Consider the following 8,687-nt stretch of genomic DNA (forward strand, 5'->3'; position numbering starts at 1 on the left):
TGTGATCCCATTCCTTCACAGAAGGGACAAGTTATTTTGGTCTGAATATTTCTCTAGAAGGGAACAAAAAGAAAGGAAGCATAACTGATTTTGAAAGACATTAGTTCTATACTGAAAGGCTGAGAAACTGATATGAGACTTTTAAAAATAATCTATTACACATTTTGAAAAGTTCTAGCAAGAATAAGATCTTCACAAAAGTAGTAATGCAATGTTGTGCAGATTTGCAGAGATCCATTAGAAATTGTCTCCTCTTGGTTGTATTCCTAACATTTCAGAGTGACTTTTTATGATTTAAAAATGTTACATTTTTAATGTTACTTTACAAAAACATATACTTGGCCCTGCTCTCCTCCCAGCTTCCTTCCCAAATCCCAGCAGTAACTAGACTAGAAAGGGTAGGAGGATGTTAAGGAAAACAAAGAAGATGAAGGGGAAAATGGGCTGGAGATGAGGTTACAAAGAGATGATTAATCAGGTTTCATAAAGTTTTAAAGTTTCAGACCAAACAATTAAATGTATAACTTATTCTATTTTTTTCTGAAATGCAAGAGCTCATCTTCCTAAGGTCGCTTACACATGGGCTATTTGCCCTGGCTTGAACTCTAGTGGGAAACTGCTTTACATACATACATACATACATACATACATACATACATACATACATACATACATACATACATACATACATACAGCAGTTTCCCACTAGAGTATATATATACTCATACTGCTTCCATGCACATCCTGGTTTTCCCTGCAGTTTTCCCAAAACCTGCTTGGTAGTGATGTTTTGGGAAAGACTAGAACAAAGCAGGTTAGGGAAAGTCCCACCTGCAGACCCAGTTCCAACCCTATCAATGCTATTACCCTGTCCCATTCCCCTGGTGCAGCCATTCCCAACTCTCAGACGATTTATCAGGATGCCTTTTAAAATCACAAATTAACATACCACTATGGCATTCTAATGTTATAAGTATCTGTCAGTTAGGCTTTCTGAATTCCCACCTTCTTTTTAAATATGTCTCTAGCCTTTTCTCTTAGATCGCCACAAAAAAATCCCCAAAGTCTCTTAATGGCATAGAGGAAAATGGCTGTCCATAGTGACTGGGGCAAGAAAGAAATCTAGTTGCCTCGAAGGTTGATTGACAGCGGCAGCAGCAACTAGGAAACCATACAAGCCATCCCGTCTCACTTTTCTCTCTCCATGCAGAGCAGTTAGTCCATCCAAGTGTAGATAATAAACTACTGGACCATTGTTTCATCCCTGAAACCATTATGTTACTTAGAAAGTAGTCCACTGAGCTCATAGAATTTTGTTTTGTACAAATTTCAGCCTCAAATGCAGAAATGATTTTTGGTGGTTTTAAGGACGGAAACACATCGCAATACTTGCATTCACAGGCTGACTTTTGTCCTCAGCTTGAGTGAATGGCATTTTGGGAGTAACTGTTGGGTCACCCATCCCATAGGAATAGCATTTTGTGGAAATTAGTGGGCTGCAATGGAAAGTCAGAGGCAGGAAAGTTCCATTCTGCCATTGGACAATTTTGTCTCAATCCAAGCCCTTGTGTGGAGATTACTTTGACAGGCAGACAGTGACTTGCTTACAGTCACCAACAAGTGCTTGACAGAAGACTGGGCATTTGAAACTGTGCTTTTCACACTCTGACAACTGTGCTCACTACCACACGAATATATACCCATATTAAGAAAGGTGGAATGCAGAGTCTATACACTGCACTAAAATACTGGGTAAACTAGTTTGCTCCATTGGTTTATAAAGCCATTTTCTCCAATGATTGTAAATGTCTTTAACCTGTAAGCCATATAATATTGTATTATTCTCATTTTCAACATTTTCTCAGCAAAAGGCGCATGAGATATGGAGTTGCTCGTCCGCCTTCTGACCTCCGACCTATCCCGAGAAACGAAGGTGGTTGGGTTCGGGGAAACTCTGCTTCGTCTTTGGTGCTATTAAATGCCAGGTCCATCAATAATAAGACCATGGTGCTCCGAGATTTCCTCGGAGCCCAGCAGATGGACCTGGCATGTGTCACCGAAACCTGGGTGCGCGAAGGTGAGACCGTCGCCTTGGGCGAAGTCGCGCCCCCGGGTTTCGCGTGTCTCCATCAACCACGAACACAGGGCCGGGGGGGTGGGGTGGCACTGTTCGTCCGTGAGTCTATTCCCTTCAGGGCGCTCCCCGTCCCGGAGATCGCCGGCATGGAGTGTGTCGGCCTAGAGTGGTTGGCCCTGGAGAGGTTGGCTGTTCTCCTGGTGTACCGGTCGCCTAGCGCGCCGGGAAGCAGCCTGCCGCGGCTGCTGGAGGTGGTGTCGGACTGGGCGCTGCGGTTCCCCAGGCTTATTGTCTTGGGGGACTTCAACGTCCATGCCGATGCCGCCTCATGTACAGCGGCGGCGGACCTGGTGTCATCCATGGCGACGCTGGGCCTCTCCTTAGTAAACTCGGGCCCCACTCACGAGGCCGGGCACACGCTGGATCTGGTCTTTGGGTCGGGGATTGATTTGGTCGTATCCTCTGTTGACAGAGTGCCATGGTCCGACCATTACGCCCTGTCGGTCCGGATGGACATGCCCCACCACCCCTGTCTAGGCGACGGGCTGATTTACGCCCGCCCGCGGAGACTTATGGATCCATTTGGCTTCCTGAATGCTCTGCGGGACCCTGAACCCACCGGCACACTCGATGAGCAGGTAGAGGACTGGAATTCCCGGCTCTCTGACGCCATCGAGCTTGTTGCCCCCCGGCGGCCTCTACGCCCCCGCTCTCGGCGTGCTCCATGGTACACGGAGGAGTTACGCCATATGAAGCGGGGGCTTAGACGCCTAGAGCGAGTATGGAGGAAATCTCGTGACGAAGCGGCGCGAACATCTTATAGGACGTTTATGAAAGCCTATGAGATGGCGACGAAGGAGGCGAAGAGAGCTTTCTTCTCCTCCTCTCTCGCATCCGCTAGCTCCCGCCCGGCACAATTGTTTCGTATAATTCGGTCTTTAACCTCCTTATCGGAGGGTTCTTCAAATTCTCAATTGAGCATCAGCTGTGAGGCATTTATGAGCTTTTTTGCGGATAAGGTCGCGTCGCTCCGCCAAGACCTTCCCCCTACGTTGGATACAATTAGCGAACTGGAGGCTCCCTTGCCGTCTTCGGGCCCTTGCATGGCCCAGTTTTCCCTGCTCTCTGAAGCCGCTGTCGACAGGGCCTTAGCTGCTGTTAGACCAACTACCTGTCCTCTGGATCCGTGCCCTTCCTGGCTTGTAAAAGCCTGCCGGGAGGAGCTACGACCCCATCTGTTGAATATCATCAATGCCTCCCTTGAGCAAGGGGTCTTTCCGGATGGGTTGAAGGAGGCAGTGGTCCGCCCACTCTTAAAAAGACCACCGTTAGATCCAAGGGATCTGGCCAATTACCGCCCCGTCTCGAATCTTTCGTTTCTGGGGAAGGTAATTGAGAGAGTGGTGTTGGAGCAGCTTCAAGGCTTTCTGGATGACACATCGGCTTTCGACCCCTTCCAGTCCGGCTTCCGTGCTGGGCATGGGACGGAGACTGTTCTCGTCGCCGTCACAGATACACTCCGTATACAGCTGGACCGAGGCGGATCGGCGCTGCTGGTTTTGTTAGATCTTACCGCAGCGTTTGATATGGTCGATCACGACCTTTTGACCCATCGCCTGGCTGCCTCCGGAGTGCGGGGCACGGTCCTTCAATGGATTGCCTCGTTTCTCCGGGGTCGGAATCAGCAAGTGAGGTGCGGGGATCAGGCCTCCCGGAAGTGCCCGCTTTCTTGCGGCGTACCCCAGGGGGCGTTATTATCCCCGCTATTATTTAACATCTATGTACGACCCCTTGCTCAGCTGGTACGGAGTTTTGGGCTGGTCTGTCATCAGTATGCGGATGACACTCAGCTCATTCTGTCGATGGAGGGGGGAGCAGCCTCCGCCCCTGCGGCTCTACAGCATTGTCTGGAGGCGGTTGCTGGTTGGTTGCGACAGAGCAGGTTAAAACTGAATCCATCGAAGACGGAGATCCTTTGGCTTGGCCGCGAGGGGGGGGGCGGGACTTTTCAGCCGCCGGTGTGGGAGGGGGTCACATTGGCGCCGACCCCCTCCGTGCGCAACCTGGGGGTCCACCTGGATTCATCTCTTTCTATGGAGACCCAGGTGGCCCATATAACCCGGGTTGCTTTCTTCCATCTCCGTCAGGCCCGGCGGCTGGCCCCCTTCCTCTCCCAAGCGGACCTGGCCACTGTGATCCATGCAACGGTCACCTCCAGGTTAGACTATTGTAACTCGCTCTACGCTGGCCTTCCCTTGCGCTCGATCCGGAGACTGAAACTGGTCCAACATGCGGCGGCGCGTGTGCTCACAGGCAGCGCCAGCTGGGACCACATTCAGCCTGTGTTGCGCCAACTGCACTGGCTTCCAGTAGAGTTCCGGATCGTTTTCAAGGTGTTGGTGCTGACCTTTAAGGCCTTACGCGGCCTGGGACCCTCGTATCTTCGAGACCGCATCACCCCATATGTTCCCACACGGCCTCTTCGTTCCGTAGAGGCCAATCTGCTAGTGGTTCCCGGCCCCTCGATGATGCGGCTGGCCTCCACACGGGCCAGGGCCTTCACAGCCCTGGCCCCGGCCTGGTGGAACACTCTTCCACCAGCTATCCGGGCCCTGCGGGACCTTGGTGAGTTCCGCAGGGCCTGCAAGACAGAGCTGTTCCGCCGGGCCTTTGGAGAGACCAGCCGCTGATGGTGCCCCCCCCTTTCTCTCTTTGGCCCTACACCGGGGCCTTTAACATCTATCAAGATCTGCCGTCCCTCTTTAGGATGTAGAATTTAATATTAGGTATCGGGCGCCGTTTACACTTATATTTATATCTATACCTGTGCTTTTACTCATTTTACATTTAAATGTTAATATGTAGCTAGTTTCGCTGCTTTTATAAGTTTTAGCCTATTTATGATTTTATGATTGTACTCATTGTATGTTGTACGCCGCCCAGAGCCCTTCGGGGACGGGGCGGGATAGAAATTTGAAGCATAAATAAATAAATAAATAAAAAGTGAGAAAATAATTTCCTCCCTAAGGATCACGACATGAGATGCTTATGTGTGGAGATTCCAGTCATCATGAGTCGTTTCTATGGACATGGATGCTATGGGCTGGAACCACATTTACCCTGAATCATGCAGACATTCCTATAGGTGATCCCAGACTTAGGTGTGGATCTCATGGACACAAATGTTGGCTATTTGAAAGCCTTAAGCAGTGTCAGGGATGGCACTTAGTTGATTAAGGTACATTCCTAACCTCGGATTAGGGCCATCTAAATTGGAGACAGTGATTATATTTAGTTGATTGAGATGCATCCCTGTCAATGTAACAATGTAACAAGATATATGTACTCTGCCTGCTAGATGTAACCACTGTGCTAATGGAACATTTTTTCCTTGATCTGTTTCACATGCTTGGTAGATAACTAGACACATCTCTGATACCCCTGCACTCCCATGGGACGTGGGATGTTTGTGTTGCTCCGTGGGGGCAGGAGGCCAGGTGGCTTTCTCTCTTTCTGTCGCTGACTTTGGGACACGCTTAGGCTGCAATATAACTCTTTCTCACGTTCTTTGGGAAAACAGGAGGGGGGATTGTTTCTGGATAAAGAGGGGTGCAAAAGCCAGGTCTGGCAGAACTGGCTTCCTGTAAGCTGGGTGCTTCGTCACCTTTCCACACTACTGATCAGCGATCTAGAGTCTGTTTATTGTTTTAAGGATCGAGACCTAACAAGCAGCCTGTAAGCGCAAAGTATCTCCATATGCCTATACAACGCCAGTAGAAAATAGCATGAAAAGTACTACTAATGTCTGAATGACGTGTGTGTTAAGTGCTATCAAGTTGCTTCCAACTCCTGGCGACCCTATGAATCAATGTCCTCCAAAATGTCCTGTCATTGACAGCCTTGCTCAGGTTTTGCAAACTGAGACCCTGGGCTTCCTTTATACAGTCAATCCATCTCATACTGGCTCCGCCTCTGTTTCTACTGTCTTCAACTTTTCCATTGGCTCATTATGATGGAATGAAATGAAATGTGAATGCATAGAGGCCAGAACTCCCTGTTGTTGTGGAAGGCTTTTTTCATCATTTGCTGGCCCAGATTTTGAAAGTGCAGCTGTGGCATATAATTGGCCTTGGTGTCCCAGCGTGCCAGGCCAGGGTGTTGCTGTTTACCCATAGCATTTAATCCTGCATTCTCCACACTTGTTATGCAACATATTCTGCAAATGGTACTTTCACTAAGCTGTGTTCAGTCTGCATTCCAGTTACCAGTGCCACAGATGGATAAACGTATGCTTTCGGAGCTGTGAAGGCAAAATAATGTTTGGAATGATTATTTTTTTTAATTTTGCAAAAGCAATTAGATTTGCTTTGTGTCATGTGTAATAGTAGGTGTTTTTCAAGTGGACATTTTTAATTTGGATACTTGAGTCTTCTGTGAGAAAGCCGTTAACAAGATTGCAGTACAATGGTCAATTCTAAATAAATGGAGAGCTTGCCTAAAATACAAGACACACACAAAGTTGCAAAAGGCAGCATAGACAAGCACAAACATTTTGCCTATTGTCCACATGTGACAGGAAGTTAATATCTCTATACAAGTCACTGATTACTAGAGAAGAAAAGGGGGGGGGGGGCGGGAAATCAGAAATCAAACTTTAAAGCCACCAAGGGTAATGTGGAATGTTCTGACTCTTCTTGGAATATGCCAGAAAACGTCTGATTCATGCTAAATGAGCCAATGGAAATGTGCTAGTTGTTGTTGAGATAGAGAACTAGACAAACTAAAAGCTCCACCCATTCTTAAAGTCCTTGATGTCCTAGATATCCTCTTACAAAGCTGAAGTGTCCACCTGAGCCAAGACAATTATAAGATCAGTGAAGGCTGAAGTAACACTAGTTTGAAGGGATAGTTTTTTGGATATCTTAAACCTTCTGTTTGGATTACTTGAGTGGAAGAACAGTGTTGTTTAGCCTTTGAGGATGCGAAATAACATTAGTTGCTTTAAGCGTGAATAAAGTGCCTTTTCCTCACTATTGGGCAGAAAGGTGAAAATAGTACCTATTAATTTGGAATACTATACTTTACTGTCTGTTTCATCCCAGGGAAATATTATATAGGCACCTCACCTCAAACATACAATATGTACCTTCAAGTCAAAAAAGAGAAGCATTCCTGTTTGATTCAGACATGTCATTTTTTCTGACTTGAAACAGCACCAAGAAACCATTACTTGCCCCACTGGGGAAAGTTTTCCCAGTGGGGCAAAAGAGGCTCCCTGGCGCCATTTCAGTTTGGGAAAATGGCATTGGGGAAAGGTCCATTCTCCATACACACCACAGTCCCGAACGGATTCAGGCCACTGTGTCCCTGAGAATTGAGTTCCCAGCCCACAACTCCAAACACGCACTGGATCCTTGTGATCGCCATGCAAACATTTAACATGTAAAATAGACCTTAGTCTTACAAAGATCAATGTAACTATGCCAGCCATAGATACAGGTGAAATGTTAGGAGCAAAAACTACCAGACAACAGCCTCACAGCCTGGAAAACCCACAACAGCCAGTTGGGTCTGACTGTGAAAGCCTTAAACAATACAGCAATCACAAAAAAGCCAAAAAAAAGCCAAAACACAACCCCTCCACAACTGTCTGGGGGTAGCAATCCCATCTCCACACTCATATGCTGTATTGGGACAGCCTTGCTCAGACATGGCAGAGGCAGGCAGACCAAGTAAAGGCTGTGAGGAAGGGAGCAAGGGTGAGGCCATGCCTAGAAATGCACCATCATCAGCCCCAGAGCCCAGCAAGCTTGGCACATGTCTCAGAAGGAAGAGGAGCTTCAGGAATTTCCTAACCTGGAGCTGGCAACCCCAGCCAAGCCATGCCCCACTGTGTCCTTCCTCAAAGATCAAAACAGGCCTGGAAAGGGCCCTGCCCAGTCCCCTACTATTTTTTTAGCTGGCAGAATCAAGCCTGGGATCTGGGGTTGCCTTGAATCATTTTAGCCTTTTAAAACTCCCCAGTGCATTTTGTTTAGATTTTCGATTTTTTTCTACAAACCTGGAGCCCTTTTCATTCACCAGCTTTAAGTATCCAATGATTTGGCTGACTATTAGAAGGTGAGGTGCAAAGATGAGGCAGAAGGGGAAGTGTACCCCAGCCTCTTCGGAAGAAGAAGAAGAAGAAGAAGAAGAAGAAGAAGAAGAAGAAGAAGAAGAAGAAGAAGAAGAAGAAGAAGAAGAAGAAGAAGAGTAGTTTGGATTTATATCCCCCCTTTCTCTCCTGTAGGAGATTCAAAAGGGCTTACAATCTCCTTTCCCTTCCCCCCTCACAACAAACACCCTGTGAGGTAGGTGGGGCTGAGAGAGCTCAGAAGAACTGTGACTAGCCCAAGGTCACCCATCTGGCATGTGTTGGAGTGCACAGGCTAATCTGAATTCCCAGATAAGCCTCCACAGCTCAAGCAGCAGAGCAGGGAATCAAACCCGGTTCCTCCAGATTAGAATGCACCTGCTCTTAACCACTTAGCCACTGCTGCTTCGGATCTCAGAAGCTAAGCAGGGTTTGGTGCTTGGCTGAGGGACCACCAAGAAAGACTGTTCAGGGGAA

This window comes from Sphaerodactylus townsendi, linkage group LG07 (assembly GCF_021028975.2).
Source record: "Sphaerodactylus townsendi isolate TG3544 linkage group LG07, MPM_Stown_v2.3, whole genome shotgun sequence".
Lineage (NCBI taxonomy): Eukaryota > Metazoa > Chordata > Lepidosauria > Squamata > Sphaerodactylidae > Sphaerodactylus > Sphaerodactylus townsendi.